The sequence below is a fragment of the Struthio camelus genome, chromosome 2 (assembly GCF_040807025.1).
Source record: "Struthio camelus isolate bStrCam1 chromosome 2, bStrCam1.hap1, whole genome shotgun sequence".
Classification (NCBI taxonomy): Eukaryota; Metazoa; Chordata; class Aves; order Struthioniformes; family Struthionidae; genus Struthio; species Struthio camelus.
The window spans coordinates 151,171,631-151,192,474 of NC_090943.1; positions in this window are offsets into that span (position 1 = coordinate 151,171,631).

Genomic DNA, 20,844 nt, shown 5'->3' on the forward strand with positions numbered 1-20,844 from the left:
AATGAATGAAAAAAAATCGCTCTCTCTTGAATTTAGGAAGTATTTGGCAAAACTGATTTTGAAAGCACAACAGTTACATTGATGAGCTTAGTTTACAGGTTGTGAAATCAAGGAGTGCAGCTACTGTGTTTCAGTACCTGTGGACTTGTAAAATGCTTTTCACACCTTGTATCTCTGTATAAAAGATAACAAAATGATAATTAAAATTCCTCATGTTTTCCAGACTGAGGTGCAATCTCTTTCCTGACATTCTTCTCTATGGACAGCATAAACTGGAAAGACCTGTTAGATTTCTGCTGTAGATATATTCACAGAGATATTGAGAAGAGGCTATAAAATACAGAAATGTTTATGTGTTTGTTTTTCTGAGGAGCATGCAGCTATGGAACTGGTTGTTGCCATTTGCAAGATAGGCCTGAAATACACAGCTCCCCTATTTATACAGATATGTAAGGATGAGCGTACATACTGCATGCATGTCTTTACTGATAAACTCATGTTTCTGAAGTAATTTTTTGCAGTCTTGTCCCTCCATCCAGCCGAATTTTAGTACGTTCATTTCTATGGGTGTCACACAAAATTTCAGTTGTGTTTTTAAAATTCGCCAGGTTAACTGCCTTTCCACAACAGCACAGGTAGGTGAACGTTTTGTTTTTTTTGTCAAGGCAAGATGCTCTGATTTTGAAAAGCTATGGTTTTATGATGTAATCTCTACAACTTCTTTACTCCTGCCCCAAGAGCAGTAATTTTTTCCCTAAATTAATCTGGGTCATGTTTCCAAATACTTACTTTTTAATGTAGTTTCTCTTTGTTTCGTGTTCTTTAGAAAGGGTATCTTTCTGTTTTGTACCCAGTTGCCAAAATGTAGTATACACTGACTGCGTGGCTCGGGTCCTTTGTCCTTGTTTGTTTGTCTGTTACATAGACTGTGGCTTGATAACACTTAATGTAACAGCAGGAGTTACAATGAAGAGCAAAGGAGACACTTGAATGCTCCTCTTTGATCTCAGTAGGCAGAAGACTATCAAAACTGGAAGACTGTGTCAACTACTTAGGCTATGACTGTGTTTTGGGAGCAATAAGTATTTCCCAGCTGCTCTATCTGGATGTATCACCTCACTGGAGCTAACTGGAAAAAATCTGGGAAGAGATTTCACAGGAGCACAGATTTTACAGGTGCATCATAGTCTCCCTCTTCACTTCCCTCAGCTTCCTATGTGCTCGCTTCCATACAGAGTGATGCAATATTCAGAAAGCAGATCTACCAATAGCTCTCACCAAAGAGTGGCATCAGGACTGTGGTGCTCACCACCTGTCCTGCCTGATGGACGCAGCCTTTCTTTGACTATATCTTCACATTCCCCTGTTTTTTAAACGACTTTAATTTTTGTGGTATTTACAGATATTTTGCAAGTGGCATAGCTTTTATGGCAGGCTTTAAAATGCCAGGCCCAGCAAAAATAGAAGTATATTCTTGCCCACAGAATTCTGGGGGGAAATGGATAGCAAGCTGCCATCTTTTTAGCAGAGCAGTAAAAAAGCTAACGGCAAGCAATTAAAATCAAATAGCAAAGGTGATTATGTCATATAAAGATAATTGGACACTTGTTCAGGGTCATTAATGCAATTTTCTATCAACATATAATATTTAATATCTGTTATCAAAATGTATTGCCTGTGACTAACCTGAGGACAAGAGAATGCTAATCTTAAATACACTAATCTATATCACTTAGATAAAACTATGTACATGAGCATATGAAGTGATAAAAGCATGATGACAGAACATGGACTTCTTATGTACTTACCTGTTTTATATATCTCATACAACTTTACTGTATTTTTACTGTTTGATTCAAAAATGACATACCCTGTTATCTATATTTTAAATATCCTGACATTCTTCTCTTAATGCTTGACGGTCCCTGAATGTTATATTTTTATGCAGAGTTAAATAAAGGAAACAATACCACCATGTTTTAGAAAATTAATTTTCATTCCATAATCACAACACCTTTGTCCTTGATTTTTGTGTATTTTCCATGCTGTTACATGAAAAGAGAATGCACATTTTTTAGTAATAGGTTATTTTAAAGAATATTTTCATACATGTTTTATACTATCCATATACCAGGAATTCAGGATTTTGGTAGTAACTAATTCTGCTTGATGATATCAATGGGAAATTGTTCCCAGTCCTGATATCTTCAGAAACAAAATTTCAGGTGTTTGGATTCTGACAGATCCTGTTTTACCTGCTGCTGCAGCGGCAGCGTAGTGATACATGTGCAGGAATCTATTGATAATGAGAGCTACAACAGGGGAATGCTATGGAAACCAGTGCTCTTTGCAGTTGCTGCTATAGTCTCAGATTAGCCTTAGCTCCTGCATGTTAGCATGTGCTATACATTAACAGGACTGTTCCTAAATAGTAGATGATCTGAATTCTTTCTGAAATTGTAGCATACTGTTTTGGATGACTATTTACACAATTTCCCGGTAAGAAATCTGCATGAAAGTACACATATCGACCTATTGCAACATACTGATATTGCCCAAAAGACTGAATAAGTGAGCAGAGCTACTAGGAGCTTTTCTAGCAGTTTGGAAGCAGGAGAAGAGAGGGATGGAAGGAGGTCAGGCTTGGGAGTAAAATACCTCTGAGTCACCTAGCATTTCTGTATTGTGTCCCAGCTGTGATGGTGGCCACGTTATGATGCAATGTCCCAAGTATGATGTCAAGATAAACTCTGGAGCTCTCTCAAAGAGAAATGATGCTTCTATTCAGCACTAACAGTTTAACAAAGCCACCTCACAGTTCAATTATTTTGATGTTCTTTTGCTGGTTTTGCTGAGCTTTGTTTTTTTTTTTCCTCTTCCTTGTGAGATGCAGGCTATTTTATGAGTCTAGTCCTCTTCCCAGGCACCTGCTCTGCATGAACCCAGTGAAGCTACCTCTGTGGAAATGATGCCGAGGCAAAAGATGTGTAGAGAGGGATGAAGGTAAAGAGGGGAAGATTTTCATAGCTTTTATTTGCAAATAGTAACACTGTGTTACTCCCTTTTTAATTTTAATCTTCTCAAGCTGTGCTGTCTTGGATTCCCTGGACCGTGCCTTATCAAAGAGGCCAGTTGGCTTGGAATGGCTCTCATCCATCCAAAATAGAGTATGTGCATCCAAAATGCCTGTTAGGAATAGCCTCTGGCCCTTTCCCTCTCCTGAAGCGTGTGTGGGAATTATTTAGGAGAGTGATATTTCTCATGGGCTAAAAGGGACTATCCTAACAGTTTGGCTGTACAGAAGAGAAAGTTCCAGCAGCTGAGAATGTTCCCTGGCACCTTGGAATTTACTAGCTTAAGAAGTGTAAAATACTCAACTCTCTGCTAGGTTCAGAATCAGACTGCGCTTACTTTTCAGGCTTGGGTATTTCCCCAAATGCTTCAGCTTTGCTTCCTTCTTTCTTCTAGGTTTTAAACTTTTATTTCCATTTTCAGTCTCTGAAATGCCAATGCTCTTGATGTTTCCCACAAAAGGAGGCTAATAACTTAATCCTAATTTAAGCTGATAGCAGGCTGAAAAAAGTCCTTTCTTTCAGCGGTGCGTTAGAGAACAATTTATTTCTTTTTCTCCCCTCTCCCTCTTTTTTCTTTTTAAATCCAAATTCTTGCACAAGTGTTGCACATTTGAGGCAAAGCATCATCTAGAGTGTCAAAAGTCTCCCAGTTCTGTAACTGCAGTTCCCAGAAGTATGTAAACTGCCAGAGCTCTGCACTGTGGCTTGAATAGCTACAGTTCTCTCCATATAGTTGTCAAGCTGTCAGTCAATACATACTCATAAAAGATAGCATGTATTACTTTATCACAAGGCTGCAAGGAAATGTCTAGATAATCAAGTGGATGCATAGAACCAGGAGGTGGTTTACATTTGCTTTCTTTGTGTTTTGTATTGTGTCACTTCAATAATAACAAAAAAAGGTCATGTTTAATTGACAATACCTATGTGCCTTGAAGTTAAATTAAGATAGAGCCTATCTGTAAGTGAAGTGATGAGCGAAGACTTATAGGAGCTGAGCATATTTAGTACTGCACAAGACTGAATTCGTAATGGCTCAGTTTCCAGCTTCAGATTTGAAACTTTTCAAACTTTGAATGACTGCAGACCTAGTCCAAATTCTGTGATTCTGAGGCATCTCCAACAGATACATCTGATGAAATCTCATTTGTCTTTTACAAAATTAATGTTTATGCCAACACTTTATTTTAAAAAGAGAGAAATAAAGCCTTCCTAAAGTATACGCACTACAACATTCAGTCCCATTCACTGGCAACTCGGCCTTAATCATTGTTTTAGTAAGTGCGGTTTGTTTTCATTCGTTTAGGAGTAGGTAATTCCTGATGACTATTCACCTGAAGGTCTATGGTTTTAGCAACAGTGCTTCTTATGTATTGAGAAATTTATAGTAAACCAAAATGAATCAACCCTGTCAATCATTTCCTTGGCTTCCAGAGATAAACACACGGCCTTCTCTTCCTGTTGTTTGTATACGTGTCATATATGAATAATGTAAAGTTTATTTTCAGCACTAATGTAACAGCAAATTCGAGAAAAAGATCTTCAAAAAAATTGGAGTGAATATTTTTATGAACGGTATATACATAAATAAATATTAAGTTAGGATGGCCACATGCACAGGGTCAGGTGCTAGATGATGTGTTTTAATATCTTTTAGACATTCAGAAGCCTCCTGCTGAATCAGCTCAGTTCAGCAGATTTGATTTCACATGAGTGAAAGATTTTTCACTGTATTCAGATACACATCTATGTGAACAGGCTCAGGCCTTCCATGCTGTAGCACAATGGTATCAGATGCCATATTACTGCATTTTATGTTGAACAAAAATATTTTACTGGAGGATAATAGCTTTCATTAAAATGAAGGCTTAGCACACTTGCATATACTACAGGCTGTGTAGTTCTTATGGCCACTGCGTGGAACTCACGGAATAAATTTTCTGAAGTTTTACACTGATTGTCCTGAATTTTACCTTTATGGATAACAAATCCCAGCGTCTGTGTTAGAAAGCTCAGATATTCACTTATACTAAAATGAAACTTTTAGAAGATCTTAGTTTGCTCCACAGCTTTTTCCTGAACGAATAATGTACATTCCAGCAGTCCTTACAGATGTTCTTTGTTTATTTGCATTTGTGTTCACAAACTTTTAATCTGATGATGGGAATTGTTTGAATAACGGTGCCTCTTGCTAATAGCTGACCTGTGCATTTTATCTCTTGTCCAATGTGATGAACGTGCACTGGAAAAGATCTGCTGTCGTCCATCTGCTGCCCACTCCCCCCCCCCCCCCCCCAAAGAAATTTAGATTGCATCTTAACACTGTTTGAATTTTCAGGTAATAGTCATCTTAGTACAATTACATCCTAGTTTTTCTTCTATATGGTTTCTGGTGGTGTGTTTGCTGCATGTTTTACATGCCACCTTGTGGTCCTTAATGAAAAAGAGACAAATTTTAATCAGAGCTGGTAAACTGGAAATGTGTTTCCATGGAAATATTTTCAATGCATGAAAACTCTAGTATGTGGGGGCAGATCTCAGCCTATATCTCAAAAACAAGTTTTCAAAAGTTTTCTCAAAAGCACGTTTAAAGGTCACCAACTAAAAATTTAGTTTAGAACATGACCTTGAACCTGCCACAGTGTATATTGTTGCATTTGCTGTACAAATAGTCAAAAGAAGGAAGGGCTGCCAGAATATGCAAGATGCAAATCCTATTTATCCCCGGCATAAAAGCATTGATAAAAATTTTCTAGGTGCTGGCCAAGGACGCGGCTGAGTTTTACTCAGTAGTATTGATATCCTGGGAGCTGTTCTCATGTGAAGTTTGTTCCAAAAGAGCTATCAAGATTGTATGTTTTTAAAAGATTTTTCACTACCAGGAAAATAGTTATCTTTCTTTTAAAATCAGAAAATACTGTGATTTTAAGACAATGAAGAAGTTTGTTTTGCTATTACACCTTTCTTCAATGACAGACAGGTAGTTAATCCTGTTTAGGTTTTCCTTCAGTGAGAACTTCTGAGGCAAATTGAGATTAGAAACTTGAGTCTAACCTGCTTCTGAAAGTCTGGAAGGGCTTTAAGGTCAAAGTTCTTTTAGAAGAATACTCATTAAATACTCATTTTTCTTTTAGAAAAATGCTCAGCAGTGACCTACAGAAGAGTGTAATAGTCATGTGTAAGTACAGCAGCCACTAGTGAATCTCCCACCCTCAGGCCTGAGGCTTCTGTCCCCTCTTTGAGTCTTTTCACAGCTTTTACGGTTTTGTTGAGAAAAGGGAATTTCTTTTGTTTTGCTTTTATTATTACAAGTACAAATATTTTTAACCTCAGTTTCAGCCTGAAGATAGTAATAATAAAGATAATTCTCTTCCAAGGATAATAATGAGTATTCTTCTAAATATAGATGTGTGTTTGAGCAGGGTATTAATACCCAGAAAGTGCTCTGAATGAGAACTGCACATGTGCACCCAAACTTATGATAAGATTTGCTGGTTTCTGATGGGTTGTCACTGCCAAAAGATACCTATCCTCACAGCTAAGCCTGTAGCCTTAACATGTAGAGCCTTCACAGTGAGCACCAGGGCCAAGGGCACTTTTAAGTATAGAAATGAAACAATCTTTTACAAAACGTAATAGAGAATTGAAAAAGATGGGGGAAGGTCTGCCACGCTGTGGTCACGGGCATAGGGAGGGGAGCGAAGAAAGAAACAAACAGCAGATTAGAAAGACACTGGAATTCACACAAGCACCGCAAATAACCACGTGAGCAATCAGTGTATCCTTGGCCGCTCATCTTTGCCCTCCTTCCGTCCAGCGAAACCCCCTCGGCCCTGCAAAATGCCGAGCGCGGGCCCTGAGCCAGCTGACCAGAGGACGGCGGGTGAGGGCAGACTTGCTGTCCGCCAGGAGGCTGAGCAGGACCCAGCGCGGGGGAAGCACTCCTGGAGCCACGTTATTCAGGACTTTTGGTGCCGATGCTTTAAAGAGTGCAGTCCCTTCTGAGGCAGATGCTCTGCCTTCATATTCTGTTTGTACCTCTGTCAGCACATTTTCGGCTCTGCTATATTATGCATAGGGCTATGTCTAAACTGCTTGCCGATGAAAGACCGTGCATTTAATATTCATAATAAGATCACCTTTATAATTGCTGTATAAGTAATGCCAGTTGAATTAGCACTGTGTTTGGAGTCTATACATTGGCATTGTCACTATGACAGGGGTTTCACGTCAATACACAGTAGCAATTAGCAGTGATTGCCACTTGATGTCACTGTTGTCGTTCAAACCCATAGCTGAAAAAGGCCTGCTAGCTGCTTTTCAATACTGGAACATGAATGTGACGTTTCAGGTAAGCGGTATTACACACCTTTTCAAACAGCTGTATAAATCGTCAGCTTTGTTTGAAACAATCTTGGGATAGATTTTCTTCTGCATTCTTCCACTTTCTTCAAGTACGTGTGGAACATGAATGTAATCAAAGCTTTTGACCTACATTTCTTCCCGCCCCCCCCCCCCGTATAATCCCTTTAAAATATCTAATCTAATTTAAAATGCTACCTGTATTACAAATGTGTGGTTAAAGTTTTTACAAATCAACATGTCTTTAGTGATTATCCCCCAATACATAAACACATTTGAAAAGATCTTTAAATATTTTATTTTCATATAGCTCTTTATTCGTTGCAGTTTTATGTTTTCATGGGCATTTTACAGTGCTGAAGGAAAGCACATGACTTTTTAGGACAGCGGCTAAAGTTATTATTAGCTTAGAACATTATTTGCCCGAAATAGTTATTAATAATGGTACTCGTGATTAAAAAATGAGAAAAGTATTTTAAAATAATTGTCCAGATATCATTTTGTTTCTGTTAAATGCATTCTGTTAAATGCTTCTGGATGGAGCTTTTATGTTATTTGGGTCATAGTCTACCTTCCTCAACTGCAGGCCAAAATAGAGGGCTTAATAGAACAAGAAAGAAGTAAAAGAGAAGTCTCTTTCAATGTGCTTATGTAAGTGAAACCCTGCAAATCTAGGCGGTAAATGCCTGAAAGACAGAGCTGATTAGGTATGATTGTCTAAAGCCCAAAAGAACCAAGGGCTACATAAGGTAAAGAAAGACAAAAATATATTTCTCTGAGTCAGGCATTTCTTTTATGGCCTCTTCAGAAAATACAAAAGGACTAGTTGCTTGTCAGCAAGTTCAGTTTCTTTCGGCATAACTCAAGCTCTTAGGAACATTATTTAGCTGTAGGGGGGGGAAAAACGTCTCTGTTCTTCACCGCCCCATGGTGACAAAGCTTGTATGAGAAAACTTGTGCTGCCTTTACCAAAGAAGACATATGCTGAGGAGTGGGAATTTTCTTCTGTATTTATTTCCATCTTACTTAATCACTGGCAGAACAGCTTTGAAACCAAGCAGACTGCAAAACAAGAACATCCATCAAGGGAAAGGTGTTAAGTATTGTGGTGGTTTCATGAAACACATCTCTTGAAGGCGAAATCTTCCAGATGAGGCACATGGTGAAAATCTATGTGCTGCTTCTCCAGATGCCCAGAAAAGATGAATGCTTTAAATTCAGAAGTCAAATAAGGACCCTTTGAAACTCAGGCAAAGTTGAGTCTTGCAGCCGAGTACAAGTGTGAGAGGCTCTGTACTGTGGTTCAGCTCTTATAGATCTTGTATAGCCACAGTACTTGTCTTATAACAATCTTCTCATGAGCAAGTATAGAGCTGGTAGAACCTTGTGTGCTCCAACCCCTTTGCCCAGCGGGAATAGAGCAGGCCAATGCTGAGGATCTTGCTTGGAGAATATTATGCGAGTGGAATGTGATTTGGCAGTCCTGACAAGATAAATGTTTGTGGCTTTTCTATTATTGAAATATTACAGAATAACTGTTTGTAGGTGTCTTCAGAAAACATATTTTTCTGCCCCAATGCATCGTGGAGGAGACAGATCCAATTCTGGGGCAGCCAATTTCCAGCAGTTAGATTTCACCAGACAAGACACTCCTTCCTCCTTTGCTCTTTGCTCTCTGGCTAATGAGTCACACACAGCTCGGCCTCGCTGGCTGGTACAGCAGGACCTTGCTTGAACTTGGCAAGCCAGGCTTCTCTTCTCTAACCATATCCCACGTACCGAATCTGCACTAACCACTGCCCTTTGTTGGCATGGAAGTGACCGTGACCCAATATCTCTGCTGCTCAGGAAACGGCATTAGAGTTAATGATACAGAGTCAGAAAGGATTTTGGTAGATCTTCCTTAACGAGGTTGGTTTTACAATGCTAACAAAAACAAACTAAAAAGAAAAATCTTACTTTCATCACTAAATTAAGAAGTGATTTAAGCCACGAGTTTAAGGGCGAAATCCTGGCTGTCAGCAGCAAATGCTGTAAGCCTGAACAGCTCCCGGGAACAGTGCTGGGGCTTTCATTTTGCGTAAGAAGGCATTCACGCCCTCCGCCTAGGCAATTTCTCTGGTGGCTCACAGATCTGATAGATCTTGTTAGCGTGCATTGGTCTTCTCATGATACTTTGTGACAACTTTTGATGCACGTTACCACCAGAAAAGTGCTGAGTAAGCTTACACTGTGACAATCTCTTTTTGCTTTTAGTGTTACACGCTATTCCACATCTGTCAGGCAGAAGAACTTGACTAAGCTACTGACACAATGCCCAGGCAAGCAACTTTTTACAAGCGAAACACTCACGGTGATTTACTATGGAGCTGTATGTCTTGCTCTGAAATTCTATATACGCATATAAAAATTACATTTAAATCATGCAATGTTGCTCTAGGTGAACATCAGAATACCTCTCTGGAGGCCAATTTTTAAATGAGATTTCAAATTTTCTCTTCACTTTGCATATCAATAAAACTACAGAATTCCCTGAAAATTAACTTAAGAGTAAGTGCTATTCTGAAATAAATGCTGAACCTACCATTCTGGCAACTGTAAGTCTGACCTGATTATAAAGGAAATGTAAAATAAAAATTAAAATTCCTGCTGCTGATAAAAAACTACCATGTGGGGGACACTGCCATATTACATCATTTTATGAGGTAGTTAATTTTCATCATATGGGTCAAAAATAGTTTGATCGAGTAGATGGATTAGATTACCCTTGATTGCAAATAAAGTGTCTCTATTCATAATAGATGCTTTTTTTCCAATGATTTTATAGCAATAAAAACTTTAATGCACTAGCAGTAGCCCCTTAAATGTACTACTTTATAAAATGCTTCTTTTAGGAATCACGTATATGCTAATCGTGTAATGAATTCGGGAGTATTTTTAGGAGCTGCTGTCACATGAGCAGTTATTACTATGACAGTGTGTTCTTAAATATTTTAAAACTGTGCAGATTATTAAAAAATCAGTGATTTCTTATTATCTCTTAAGCAACCAGACTGCCTCAGGAAGATCAACTGAATTTGTACAGAGGCTAACCTGGAAGACAGGGTATTCTTGGATATCTGCAACAGAGAGTTTAAGTTCAGTCTCTCTGGCCCATAAGCAATCTATCTCCTTAATTTTTTTCAATTTTTAAATAAGATGAATGTACATATAGAAAATAATATTTTGGTAAGTCTTATCATATAACACCAACCTGTAGGAGGAAAACGTTTAGGTTATCAGATTTAAGAACTGAAAGATATTCTCCTTTTTCTGTAGCATACAGAGGAAGGTATTGCTGAAAGAGAGCGAATGCGACTGCTCTACTTTCCAGCTTCAGTCTCACAGCTACACGGGGCGGGGGAGAAGAGGCGAGTGCATTGGGGCACAGCCCTGTGCCGCTGCAGTTGCAGCCTTGCTCCCGCTGTAACCACGGCGGGTAGCTGCGATCCTCCGCACCATGCTCTGCACACCTGCGGTCTCCTGGCTATGCACTGACCCAGCAGCTGAGCAAGCAGTCAATATCCCCGCGACGACTCGGCCGCTCCGCTGCGGTGCACGCGCAGCGCCCGGAGGTGCTGGGAAGAGGAAGACTAAGGCATGCCGTAGCCTGGTGGGATTTGGCTGCCGCGGGGGGCCGGCAGGGCTGGGAGCTGCCTGCTTGGCACCCGGCGAGCTCCAGCCCAGCGCTGTCCCCACCGCTGGGATGGCTCCAGCGAGGCGCTATATCTCACGCAGGAGCGAGTTACTGCCAGTCAGCAAAACCTGATCCCACAAAGTGACGCTTTTGACTGAGCTCCATCCAGAATTCAAACACGGGTACCCTCAGGCAGGAGAGAGACTACAAAGAGGTTTTTGTGACTTGCTGTGAGACTCTATTATGAAGTATATGTTGTAAGTGGCAAGATTTATACATACGGATTCAGAAATAGATTCTTTCCTTTGCTGGCAATTTATATACTTCCTAGATATTGCTACGTTATAACAAAACTGAGGCCAAGTGTCTCCTGCTATGTAGAAAAGTTGAGTGTGATTGATAGCTGTATCTATCTTTATAGATAACCTCTTTTATAAAAATAAACCTTAGTCATTATAGTTTAAAGATATTAGTCATAAAATTTTAGGTTGATATTAATCAGTATTTTGACATGACTTTTTAATATCATTGTCTTGTGCAATCAAAAAGGGAAAAATAACACAGACACAAAAATATACAGGCACACACCTGCATGTGTATGTTTTCTTAGAAGATACCTCACCTACAGGTGAGCTAAAAATCCTTACAGCTTAATGAACATTTAACATACACCCTTGTACAAAATAGACTAAAAAGGAAGCTTTTGCTGGGTTCCCCCAGCACTGACTGACCCTAAGGAGGGTAGCAGATAGAGGTATCTTCTGGCCTGCAAGGGAAACTGATGGTACTGACCCACGGTCCCACAAAGAGAGAGAGCCCCATGGCAGGGTCCTGTGCTAACTGGCATTATAGTGTCATTTATACTATATTTCCAAAAAAAGGTGGTCCATTACAATAGAAATAGTTTCATACTGCCAGTTTTGATTTTGTTTTGACTTTTGTTGCTTCTCAGATAACATTGCCTTCCACGTGAGTTTTAAATACTAACATCTTCTGTATTGATCTAAAATACTAAGTTGAGAGAGTGCATATTATCTCAGTATTTTTATCAAATATGTTGACCTCTTCAGGTCAAATGTCTTTTTCATGGGCTTTATAGGATACAGTTAGTTTTCATTTTGCACAAAAAATCATGTCACAGTATTTTAATAACAGCTATGTGTATCTTCTTCATTTTTCAAACATTAACATTTATTAGTTTTAATATTACACAGTAAATTGTTCTGATTTATGTTTGGTTGACTGAGTTGCCTATTCTGTATTTCAGTTACCTTTTTTAATTGTTGCTCTGAACCAAAGACACCTTATGAGAGTTGGTCACATATGCTTTCATGATGTAACATCCCTTTCAAAGTCTTTGCACTTTGATTTAAATCCAATAGTTTGCTCTTTAATTATTTTGAAAAAGGCATTTTTCTCATTTGTGGATGTAATATCATCAAACTTCAATTCACATGGCTTCTACCCAAAACCCTGTTTCCAGCTCAAAGTGTTCTTTGGTCAAATGTATCACAGGCACACTCAAACTGCAACTGCAATTAGCAAAGCTAGTGAATATACTCCTCTCTCTTCCTCAGCCTGCCCTGGGCAGACAGTGACTTTTTTGCGCTATATTTAAATGAGGCAGAAACCTTATTACATACTACAGAAGGAAAAAGATAACTGTTATAATTACAGTACTCTTTTTCTTATTGTGGTATTTGGATGTCCCAAAAGAGAATGTGGTCACATTGTTCTACATTTATGTAAACATGCATGAAAAGAGGGTTTGAGGTCTGAAAAATTTTCAGTCTAAATGAACAAGATGAAGGGCAAACAGAGGTTGTTTCTCATCTGTGCTAGCTCAGGTTGGTCTGTTGTTAACTAAAAGTGATGCCATGCTGATGCCTAGTAAGGAACCTGGCATTACCCTGAGTGGATAGGATGTTTGCAGACATGGGATCCTCTATCTTAATAGGTCTTTTTAGTCCTATCTAGCTCAATCAGATATGCTAGCACAATCCAAATTTTCATTGTTTCCACCCGTCATGACAACAATAACATGCAGGGCAGGAAATGAAGGCTCTGAGGAGCTGTGATTCCTTCACTGCTGTTTCTGGTCTTTGGCTGAAGCCACTCTTAGTGTCTCAAATCCTCAGGTAGTGCCCTACTCAACAGATCATCCGACTACAGTTTACAGTCTTTTAGTTTATTGCAGTAGCAATTTCTTCCTTCTTGTGCTCCTCTGCAGTGATTAGTTATTTTGAATAGTACAACTCTTGTAGCAATTCAGTTACAAATCTGTACAGTCTCTGTTTACTTTTCCTAGGCATATCTTTCATATTAGATTCTAGGGGAAAATGGAACATAAACTATAACTCTAATTAAAAAAGGAGGGGTGACAGCTGTAAATTCATTTAAGTATACATGTATGAATTCAGTAGTAAAGCTAAAAATGCAACACTTTATGAAAGGTATTACTGAAAAAGTAACAAATCAAAGCAAACGGAGTTTGGCTAATAAAAGATAGGCACATTGGTGCCTTTTGTTTTGCTGTTATTTATTTTTCCACAGTATGTCACAGAAGAGAAAATGCAGTATTTAATCAGAATAGAGCCTTAAGGGATGAAGGCCAGGTCGTACTTTCTCTGAAAATGATACAATTTCTACCTGACTGCTAGGCATGCTGTGAAACTTAATTAAAGTTTATAAAGCACGTCAAGATCTTTGGATAAAAGGCATAGTATTATTGTGCTGTAAATTTGTGATTTCCAGTACTAAAGAGTGGGACCCTAAAATACAGATGCTTTTTTCTTCACACATCATCCTTAGTTGGTGTTCATTCTGTATGTGGATTTATCCACAAGGAAATTTTAAGGGGCTTGTAAAGTTTTGGGTTTATCACCATTCATCTGAGAGACAATATTTGAAGCACTATGTAGAGTATTGTTGGTCCGTATTAACAAAAAATCCTGTACTTCGATTTGAAAACACATATATAATTTTTTTTATATTATATTTACTTATCCTCTTCAAAATGTGTCACTGAAATGGAAAATCAGTATCATTATTCAGAAAACATTCCTATTAGGCTGCAGTAACTTCTCAGGTGTAATTTTCTGGCTCATTTTAAATATTCTCATATTCTTTTTATTTTCAAAGGCTTGTGTAATGTGGAAGTTACAGAAATTACACATAAACAAGACTGAAGCCATATTTGTTTATGTTTTTGTAAACAAACCACACAACACTGAGTGTAAGCATGTATTCCCATGAACATCAGTCTGGCTGTGCAAATTCAGCACATAATAAAATTTTAATGTGTTCAAGATGCAAGTAGCTGAGCATTAACGTTCTATGATGCATCTGCCATGCCGACTTTTAAATATCTAGTCTTAGACAATTGTTCTATCAGTTAAGTCCATGTTTCATTTTTATTTCCGGGGACAAAAACATTGATATGCTTTAGTTTTTTAGTATTGACAGATTGTATTTCACAGTATCTGGCTGCTTAAGGCAACCTGGACAGGGTTTGAAATCACTGCAGTTTGGACTTACATGCATTTCTAAGTAATTATAGATAATCCCTTTCTAGATAACAGGTAAATTCTTAGTAAAGGCAACCTTTCTGAATACAGCAATTTGACAGAGAGGGAGTTTATAAAATTCAGTAAAATCTGATTTCAATAATCTCTTGACCTATTGTATGTGATAGAATCATGATTATAGTTCCTGACTGTGATGATATGTCCTACAAATGAACTGTTTTTGGTGGACTGTTGATTCAGGAAGCAATTATATTATTGAACTTCATTGCAGTTCAAAGAATCTGCAAATAGTAGGAACATTTGAAACAACAATCACTGCAATCTGCTTACTTATTACAGTTGCTTTCTTATCTAACTATCATCATTATAACGTCTCTCTCTTCTAGAGAAGAATCCTACTATTTTATTCACTTTTATCCTTATGATGTAGTAAGTCAGCTTTGGTAAACCACAAGTCTAGAACTGATCATTCTGGTTCTTGATTATTGCATTATTTATTAATGGTCTGTTGTGTAATTCTCTATAGAGTCTAAATTAATCTTTAGTCTTAGATGCATTTTAAATATCACATGTTATAATGCCTTTATATAGTGTACATATTCCTACATCTGATATTTTGCTTGCGAGTTTTAGCTAAAATATTTACTTTATGCATTTACTTTTGCTTCCTTTTTTCTACTAACTTATTTTCATTTTTATGTTTCTCAAATTCCTCTTCTTATGGAAAATTGTAATTATTAGGCATCAAATTTTCCAGTTTTCATATAGATTAATATACATGCAGTTATTTTCGTGCTTTTAGCATGCCAAAAAAAAAAAAAAAAAGAAAAGAAACAAGACAGTGGTGCCACCCACTGTTTTTCCCCTGTATTGAGTGTTATCCAAAAGCTCCTCTGGGATGCTGAATAGGAGGATATTTGGCTCAGACGCTTATTGTGGGAAGCTGCCACCATAGGGGTATGTGGGATAGACAGAGGGTACAGAGCTTCAGGGTGGTGCTTATCACAGATAATTGTGCCTTTGAAGGTCTTATTAGTCACGTGTGGTAACCACATTTCTCAGGTGAGGCCAAGAATAGCTTAGAGTCAGCCCTGGGGGGCTGACAACAGGAAAAAACACAAGAGGAAAATAAATACAAAAAATACAACAGGAAAATACAACAGGAAGATAACGTAGAAGAACAATTAATTTGGCTTTACGCTTACCTTAGGGCTCCCCCTTATCACTGTGTAGGTTGTTTCCTACATTGTTTTCCAACTGTTTGTGTGTGATTTGGGGAAACACCCCAAACCATGAGTAAGTGCATAGTGTTTGAGTGTATGGCTGTTGCCTGAATCCTATGTCAACTAGCGTACATACTTCAGTTAATCTCTGTTCAGCAGAGATATAGGTGACTTGCAGGTAGGATGCTTTGTTACTTGTAGCCTATTGATATCATGTTAATTGGTGCCAAGGGCTGCATTACATGTTAAGTATTAAGACTTGTAAATATTTTGAGAGGGCTACATGGTAGTAGCTGCTGATAAAGGGAAGAGGTATTCTTTCTGTTTCTTTACCATTCTTAAGAAGTTTGATATAATGCCTCTCTCTAATGTACAGAGAACCACATTTTCAGCTGATGCCAGTTTTAGACAGAACAGACATGTATCTTTTATGTCAGACATGACCAATATTTTTGCCACTGCCAATGTTTTTGTACCATTTTCACGCTGTTGTTTACACTGGAAAAACTCACTCTTTTATTTATTAAATTACAGAAATATTTGGTGTAGCTCATTAAATATCTTTGGATTTTTTTGCCTTTACTCTTCCTGCTGCAGCGTCCTGTCAAATAATATTAAAGGATATTCTGAATTTCTCACTGGTCTGCTATAAATAGACTCATAAACATTATTGAAGCAAAAATCCTGCACATCAACATATCTAGTTCCCTGGGCAAGACCTAGCTGTCAGTAATATGGAATTGGTCATGATTTTTCTACACTTAAAGTGTGACTCCAGGTTAGATTTTTTTTTTAGTCACTGCTAACTTGAAACATATTACATTGACACCCTACTTCCCAAAATCAGAATAATGAGAAGATAATAAGTCTCAGAAAATCTAGTGAGGTATCCTGGCAAATTCCATGTTTCAACTGATGAACCATACAGAGAAGACGCTGAAAATCCTACTACAATAAGGCAAAGAGGTACATTTCCTGATAAACTACACTTAGTGGTTGACTTTTATCTATAGCAAAGTATTTTGGGTGATTACTTCTGGATGGTCTTCACTTTAGGCCCCTTGACGTTATAAAACAACAACAATGTAAAAAGGTCTTTAATGCAAGCGAAAAAAAGTTTGAATTTCCAGTTCCATGTCTTGTTCCATTGGTCATATAAACAAATTTTTAGTTTTATGCATATATGTGAAGTTACAGAGATGCATAACTGCAGCATTAAGATGGAAAATCCCTGGTCTTAAATGCTTCATTGGTGTCCGCTAAAATCAACAGGGCTCTACAGTGCTGCCAACTTTTATTTAAAGAAGAGAAGTTTCATGCTCAGTTTAATCCCATCATTAGTCCTAGTGAAGCCAGGGAAGCTGGTCAGGAGACCTGGGAGAATTAATTTCTACCTTTTTCTTAAGCTCTCCAATGTTCTCATATTTATCTATTAGTTTTACTCTAGTGACCTTTTCCATAAATGGTTGGAGTAGCTACTTCTCTGCCTTTTCAGCATTGCTGTATCTTTCTTTAGTTCCCTGTAAAGTCAATGCAGATAGAGTGTCCAGTCAAGTGTGATTCAGAGCAGATGCCTAACTAAGGTGCCTTAGGTTAGCCTGAGTGAATAATGTTCTTAATTACAAATCCATTTTCTCTCTAGACCGTGTCCTGTTAGGAGATGCCATCTTCAGAAGTTCTCTCACAGTGACAGAATCTCAAGGTGAGTTTCCTAAGTAATATAAATCAGAAGCCTGTCTAGCTTTACCCATGTATTTCAGCTGAAACTGTGGCCTTTCAGCTTTGTTTTCATGCTCTCTCCTTTCTTTTACTTTTAGTATCAATAAAAAAACTTCGAGAAATGTCTGCTTTGCTTAGCAAGTAGTTTCTACAAGTCCTTAAGACGGCTCAAGGTGTAAATCAGAACAGAGTCTGGATGACCACATTTAAAGCAATGGCTAATATCTGAAAAATCTTCCACCATCCTGAAAACATCATCTATGTGTATATATATGCCAAAAGACAGACAGATGAATATCCTAAAGTTGCACAAAAAATAATGGAGAGAGTAAGAGAGTCCGTCAATGACAGTTCTGATGCTTCTGATCTAGCCACTAAGTGAATCTTTTGATCTCATATTTAAAGTATTTTGTACTGTGCCTTAGTTTAGTATATTCCCCAGAGCTTTGCTTGTTTCAGTGTTCTTGTCTTACCCTTTCAAAAATTCTTAGGAGCAATGATACCATTAGTTCTGTATTTGTTTTCATTCTCTTACTTTATTATGTTTTTTTCCTGATATTTGTCTTCTTGAATTTGCCATTTCCAGCATTCGCCTTGTTTTACTATCTGCAGCTTGTTAGATAGCTTATATTTCCAGTATTTGTCATTTTCCCTTGCATTTAATTTCAATATTTGTGATATATCTTTTCTTCTTCCCATGACTCATAACTTGTTTGCTCCTAGTGCTTCTCCAAATGGCTGCAGGACAGATTCATGCATAATGTGGAAGGTTGCAAAGTCCAGAGAGATGGCCCAGTATTCTTATTAGCGTACATCTTTTTGATTTTAACTGAAAGGCACATGGGACCAAAATAATTTAATGTATTATACAATGCAGCTTTATGACTTAGACTAGCATTAAATTATTCTCTTTGGACAATATTTCTTGAAGCTTTTCTAAGTCCTTTCAGAAGGACCTGGCAAGCATTTGAGATCTGAACATATTCGGTACTAATTTTCAGAACACTTGCGTGTCATTATTCTGCATTACTGGTAAAAGGGTACATTTTGAAATACTTTCTCCATTGTGAATATTAGTAACTAGAGTGCACACAATTAAAAGACACAACAAGATTTTCTGTTGGGTTAAGAAAGAAAATGAAGGGAGTCCTTATGTATAAATAACTTCTCAGTCTGTCACTATACGTTGTGTTTCAAAGGCATACTTTGTGATGCTTCATATGTGCAATATATCTTATATACTTCTTCTTATGAACTTACAGGTAAACCTAATATAACTAGTTATGGAAGGAGAGAATTTAAAATGAAAAAGACTTGTCAAGAGTATCTCATCAAAATCCTTACCTATGATACATAGTATAATGTTTTCGTATGCAAATCCCCAAACGCTCCACAGAAAATACAAATAACTATTACTATCTTACAGTGGAGAATCTGAAGTACTAAGAGGTTAGTGACCCACCGAAAGCCACAAAACACACCCCAGGTAGTGACTAAGAATGACAGTAGAACTTGCTGATTATTTTAAAGACTTCCTGATTGAAAGATTACATTCTGCTGGTGATTTTTCATTACGTGCTTGCTTTATTTAACAAAGTTTTTTTGTGCCTCTGCTCCAAAAGGCTGTGCTCCCATCCCACTCTTTGGGAGACCATGACGTAGCACAGATCTTGGTACTAGGAGATTTTCCTAATATCCAGACTTGTTTGGCACATTCCATTATTTTACAAGACAGCCTGATACCGTGCCCTGAATGGCCCGGTGTGAAGCACCCTGTCATTCTTAGCCCAGGGTCTGGCAGTCATGCTGAGGCAATTCGTTTGTCCCCTTCCAGACCTCACAGTAGAAGGAGAGCTAGTCAACCAGCTAGCAAATACAGAGAAATGTTTAACGTTCTCAGTTTTGTAGCTGCTCCCATGAGCCAGTTAATATATCCAGCATTTGTATCTTTCATATACAGCCAGGCAGCAACGCTGGACTTCCCTAGCAGCAGCTTCAGGTCCTGCTCGCTATTCAGAAGCAAGGGACAGAACCAGGACTAGCTGATGAAGAGCAGGAGGACATGCACAACCCCAGTGCCGTCCAGGGTCCACTCTTCCAAAGGGAAGGCAATAATTGACTGTATGTCATGCCTTGCAGAGAGGACAGGAGATGAGGTTTTGAATGCTCCTGGGTGATCTGTGCTGGATTTCAGTTTCTCAGCTTACTATCATGTTAGTTTCAGTGTATTTGTGCTTCATTTCAATGCCACAGAGAGGGAAATGTTTGAAAGCTCTAGTCATCAGTCTACTGATAACTCTGCCAGCAACACTACTTCTGTAACTCCGGAAGACCCTTCTGCATTCTTGAATTTTTAGCTGCAGCACAAGTCTTTTCCTTTCCTCATATTCACTCCAGAACAGAAAGTGAGCGAGAGTTCATTCTCCATGTATGAGATGATCTAATTGCTGCCCTCTTTAACTTATTCTGTTGAGTTGCGACTCTCTTCACTTGACCCTTTTATTCTTATGTAAGAAAGATGAGCAGCTTAGGTCTGCAGCCCCTGGGAGAACGCATGTGAGCTCTGTAATGCCTGCTTTTCTTCTACTCTCCTATTTAGAACTAAAACTGTTCAAGCTGATAGTCCCCATATGTAGTGTCATTTTGCACGTTTATTTTTATTTCATATCCAGAAAATTTTCTGAGCACCAATAGATGTCGCTGCAGTCAAAAGAAAGTTCCTAGCAGCTTTCACTATGAATTAAGTTGCTTTGCTAACAAAATACAAGTGGTAAGCTGTTGTTATTCCTAGGCCTACTCCCAAATTTCTTTATTTAGCAGATCAAATCCTTGAGAGGATGAAATACACCTCAGGAAGGAATTCAAGGTTGGGGTCCAAGTTTTTAACTTATTCTGAAAATCAAACAGTTAGAAATTTCTCAATAAAACTTGATTCATTCCACGTCTGTGGAAGTATGATGACTGTAATGAAGGTTTTGTTATAAAAAAATCCAATTTCTCCAGTACACAGTGGAGTTTCTGTTCAACATTAGGAAAAGCGATGAAAGCCCATAAAACTTGAAACTTATGTGTTTAGAGGGTACACCTGAAATACAGGCTCAAGGTATCCTTGTTCTGGCAGATGTAAAACAGGAAATCTTTGAAGATAACTATGCTATGTGTTTCAAGCATGATAGTGAATATCTTTCAGAGTGAATTGCTGCTTTTCTTAATATCTCCTGTTATAGCTGTTTGTATAGAGGTTATTTAAAGATTTGCAACAC